We start from the raw sequence: 5,383 nt of genomic DNA, 5'->3' as shown, positions 1-5,383 counted from the left end.
CATCTGTTATAGGCCTGGCTAGGCTAGACATAATTACTTTTTCCCTATGGAGTCAAGAAACAAACTAAATGGCAGTGTCCTTGAATAATTTATTTGACTCTTAGAATTAGTACATTATCATTGTTGCTATGGAAGAAGTAATTTACATTTTGAAAGGGTATTTTACTTCTTTTATCTCTGACTGTATTTTAATCCCTTTACTACTTAGAAGATGTGACTCCATTATTTTATGTCAATACTTCCCGGATCCTGTGATTTGGGTGGGGTCAGTTATTATCTGCAATGTCTGATGAGGTTAATGCACTGGGACTCTGAGTGCCTACATTTAGTTAATGAATTTGAAGTAGAGTCTCTGGAGTATGCATACCAACCAGTAACTTATCAACCCCTAAGCTTTTGTTTGCTTTCTGTTGTGTGATCTGTAGAATAATGGTTTATATATATACAGATTTTAATAATGAAATGTAGATGTCAGATTTAAGGGTATGTAGTGCAATGGAAAGAATGTGTTTTCTGTTATTAGACATAGATTCAAATCTGGACTTTCTCACTTATTAGCACTTGACCCTGGCTAGTCACTATGCTTATCTGAATTTCAACTTCTTCCTCTATAGAATGAAGACACTATTAACCTCCAAGTTGGCTGTGATATTAAATGAGAAATTATTTGTCAAAGTAACTTTTAAATACTTCTCTATACCAATGTAACATGCCATTTTGATTAGTAAGTTTATTTGACTGCTATCTATCAATTCCAGAGAGTATCAGTGTAGAGACAGTTATAAGGCAAGAGAAGGTGAACAAGATATGTATATTATAGGCGAGTCATTGAAAATAAACAGCAGTAGCTAGAAGTTGTTTAATAAATGTTCTGGAATAGTAAGGAAACGGTAAAGAAAGTACAATACAGGAGGAGAGGAAACCCTGAAAGTGAGTATGAAAAACTCATTTTTAGTCCTTTGAATTCATAATGATAATAAATCTATGTGGCCAATATGGTTATTTATCAATATTTTGGTTCTCCTCATTCCAGAAACATTGTAGAATTGCACATCTCTGCTCCTTTGAAATCAGATGTGGCCGTGTGATTTGACTTAGCCAATGAGGTCTGTATGGTTGTGACATACATTTACGTACATGGTGGTTGCTTCCTCAACCTGCCCGTCAAAAGAGGGTAGTGTGGAGCAGAGTCGCTGGCTTACCTATGAAAGTCATGAAAAATGAGCAAGGAATAAATGTGTGCTGTCTTAAAATGTTTTATAGGTTTTTGCTAGTTTAACATAACTTAGGTTCTCCTGACATATAGAATAAATTAGGGTAATTAACTTATCCAGAGATTTAAGAGAATCTCTGCCCTTTCCTTCACATGAGAAGCCAAAAGCAAGTGTTAAAGTGGATCTTAATCTGGGAAAGTATCAGGGGAGTATGAGCGTGAGAGAGAATCACCATCTTCAGGGAAAGAATTAGTCCAGAGACTAGTGCTGTGCTGTTTCTGGTACCTAGAAGTAAGTGGCCCAGGTCCTTCCCATTGCCCAGAGATCACTCCTGTTTCTACTGTCCCCTTTATATCCCATTACAGGTTGTACAAGGGTTGTCATTTTATGTGTTACTATGCTCAAGAGGTAGCTCACAATGCTTTTATGACCACTTACTACATAGCTAGGGATACTTTAAGGAACACAGAGAAGTTATGTTTAGTGTTTTCATGTTGGTTAGACACAGATTATAGCAGCAATGCATACAAGGGGAAAAGTGGTCGTTTTCATTTATCTCCATGCACATACTTTGACCTTTCCAACATATACTATCTTAACCTATCTCTCCAGTGTCATCTTATGCAAAGCTTACCTTTGTTGCTCTGCTTTTACTTTTCTTCTATCATTCAACTCCATTGCATCCTTCCAATATTAGCTCAATTGTCACTTTTCAGATGCTTCCATGACGTCTCTGAGCACAGTAAATAATCACGTTATCTGCTCTGTTTCTGTTGCAGCATTTACTATGATAGTTATTTCTTTTTTAAATTTATTTGTTTATTTTGAGAGAGAGAGAGAGAGAGCACATGCGCACAAGCTGGGGAAGCATAGAGAGAGAGAGGAAGTGAGAGAATCCCAAGCAGGCTCCACACTGTCAGTGTGGAGCCCAACTCAGGGCTCAAATTCAGGAACCGTGAGATCACGACCTGAGCCAAAATCAAGAGTCAGCTGCTAGGGCACCTGAGTGGCTCAGTCAGTCAAGCGTCCAACTTCCACTCAGGTCATTATCTCGCAGTTTGTGAGTTTGAGCCCCCCATGGGACTCTGTGCTGGCAGCTCAGAGCCTGGAGCCTGTTTCAGATTCTATGTCTCTCTCTCTCTCTACCCCACCTCTGCTCACACTCTGTCTCTGTTTCTCTCTCAAAAATAAATAAACATCAAAAAAAAAATTTAAAGGGTCAGATGATTAACCGACTGAGCCACCTGGCTGCTCCCATGATAGTTATTTTTACATTAGTTCTGTTATTGCCTGATTAGTGACTACCTCTCTTATAAGACTATCAGCCACATAGGGGGAGGAGGTGTTAGACTGTGTTCAATCACCTTTGTGTAATCTGACACTAGCACAGTACTTCACAGGTGGTAGCATTCAACAGATAGTTGTTCAAGGAATATTGAATTCAAGTCTTCTTTTTCCAATCATCCGCAACTCTGTGAGATAGGTAGCTATGTCTTCATTTTCAAAATGAGGATTGGTTAAAAGACTTGCTCCAAATCACACACTTGTAGATGATGGAGCTGGATTTTGAATCCATGTTTATCTGACTTCAAAGCCTGTGGTCTTTCCATTACATGCTTCTGCCTCACCAGAGACTAAAAGCAATGCTGTAATTTTGAGGGAGTTAATAATGCATGGGACCTGAATTGAATATAATTTTATGCTGTTCTGCTCTAGAAGAATTTTTTATTATCCAGCTGTAGCTTTGTGCCTTCATCTCTTATCAAGAAGAGGTAATTATCTTCATTAGTAGGCAACCCCTTTACTCCCATATAAGTTTGATACAGTTGGTAAAACTCTATTTTCTTTACTCCTTACTCCCTATGAACTACTATCCTCAAAGGCTGTCAAAGTTTGCAACCAGATGGTCAACTATTATTCACTCTAAGTTCCTCTGCAGCGATGCGATGCATCGTCAGGTCCATCAGCAAATAGTAACATACGAAAACATATTGTCACATCTTTAGTATCTCCAAATGTCACTTCCACATTTGTTATTCTACTCTTGTTCCTAAATAAAGAAAGCTCATTTCCAATTCTCCTGACTGATATCTACCATTTCAATAATGCCCTTTATGTTTGTCCTAGAATATTCATCATTGCCTTGTTAATGCAGTTGCTTTCAAATAAAGTATTAACTAACAAAGTCCTTTCTTGACTTTTCTATCGTCTGTAATTATTTATTTCTATCAGGCATATTCTTCTATCTTATGCTATGATTCCACCCTGGATTCCTATACAGTAACATCTGCCATCTGAAACTTGATGGGAGTTTTTACCTTTTAAAGCTCTTTATCACACTTTATCTGTCTACTTTTGCCAGAGTGGTATCTTTCCTGCAGCTCCCAGTCACTGTCCCCTTTTCCATCTTCTCTGGGATGTTTATCTCACACACTCAGCCTGCCCCACTCTTTGCTCAGGCTTGCTGAAGTCTAATACCTCTCATGTCATTCATTTTGCTTTCATATTCATTGAGCTTCTTAAGAAGATCAGCTCGTCTCTGTGATTTAATATCTAGTTCTTAATTTTATACCTAAAAGATAATACTCAAAGAAAATCATTCTTACCTTGTCTGCTCTGCGTTCGAAAGGCATTTTGATCCTATCGTAGTGATATTGATTTGCATTTTGAATTTGATGCCATTTAAAATAAATTAAAATTTTGTCTTAGCCTATAATCAGATTACAGTAGCAGCATGAATCCACCTGACTTTAAAAATGTGGAGAGAGCCATTTGCTAAATATAGGTCAATGCAAGTAATATTGCTTTGAATGTATATTCTAGGGCTAGTACTGGTATTTCTGTGATAATGACACTGCTTCTGAAAATTAAAGGATCCAACCATGAGAAAAATTTCTTTAATAGGAACGCTAAATTATAGGGAGGATGTGGCTTTTCTTTAAAAAGTGGGTGACAAGCAGTAGGATGTATTTGCTTTCCATGCTCAGAAAATGGGATGGGGGGGTGAAGGTGAGTGCCAGGATGCCCCTCTTATTGCTCCCACAGGCTTGAGTTGTTTATGAGGCAATCAGTGTCACAATATGCGACCTTCAAAAATCTGGTAACAATGTCCTAGTAAAGTCACAGAAATTAAGTTGATTTAAATGCCACATGGAATTTACTAGGTATAAAACAAGATCAAAAAGGTGTTCAAGTTATGACTACCAAGAATGAGGAGATGGACCTAAATATATTTTACTTATCATTTCTATGCAGACTTTTCAGTGCCAAGCTCATTTCTAAGAAAAATAAATATATCTGCTAAAAATATTCATGCAATAGAAATAGAAAACACGGATGAAATCAAATAGTGATGAGATGATCTTGTTAAATATGAATTTGGTCAACACAGATTTAGTAGAGTAATATTTTTGGATTTTTTTTGAGTAAAAAAATAGTGACATACTGAATTATACTAATAAGCTATATTAATATAAGAATACTGTTTTCTGTATTGATCAGCACAAGGTGAAATCTGATCACAAATACAAATCAAATATGAGTCCTACATTTCAAAATTGGAAAATGATAAAATAGAGAATACAAAAAAAAAAAAAGAAGACCAAGATCACATACAATATGTAAAGCATGTTATGACTACTTACTCATTCACGTGATAAATTCATCTAGCTCCCTGTCAGATATTTTGGAGATACAATGGTAAATATGACAAATACAGTCCCCACCTTCTAGAAGGAAGGAGAAGACAGACAAGTGAAAACCACAATAAGGTGATGAATGATATGAGAGGGAGAGCAAAGAAAATAAAGAGAACATATAAAAGGGTGCTTAATCAAGTTTGGGGTGAGAATAGATGGTGTTGCAAGGACCAGAGTGTGAAAGAAAGGCATAAATTGTTCTCTGTAGAAGAAATATCAGAGAAAGCAAAGTGCTATGAGGAGCTGAAAGTAAGTCAGGAAGTTTGGTGAGTAATTTCAAGGGAGAAGAGGAGGAAAGATAAAGCAGAAAGAGGGGTGGGACCAGATATTGAGGGTTTTATAAGCCAGGTGTTAGAGCTTGCATTTACTCTGAGGAACAGTGAGACAGGCCTTGGCATTGCACAGCTCCAGTGAGTTTGGTTCACACTGTAGTCTACCTAAATAACAACTCACAGAGTGGTGTAGTACATA

At 37.1% G+C, this 5,383-nt stretch overlaps 1 long non-coding RNA gene across 1 annotated transcript; it reads right to left on the bottom strand.

Annotated features, from left to right (window-relative positions):
• Positions 1-930: 930 nt before the first annotated feature.
• Positions 931-4,200, bottom strand: LOC122237678. The gene is made up of 3 exons (XR_006216277.1): positions 3,821-4,200; positions 1,849-1,947; positions 931-1,202 (listed from the first exon to the last, which is right to left on the bottom strand). It is a non-coding gene; the product is annotated as an uncharacterized LOC122237678 (long non-coding RNA).
• Positions 4,201-5,383: the final 1,183 nt, after the last annotated feature.

The sequence above is a fragment of the Panthera tigris genome, chromosome B1 (genome assembly GCF_018350195.1).
Source record: "Panthera tigris isolate Pti1 chromosome B1, P.tigris_Pti1_mat1.1, whole genome shotgun sequence".
NCBI lineage: Eukaryota > Metazoa > Chordata > Mammalia > Carnivora > Felidae > Panthera > Panthera tigris.
The sequence above is the reverse complement of the archived record's forward strand: the minus strand, read 5'-3'. Positions and strand labels throughout refer to the sequence as shown.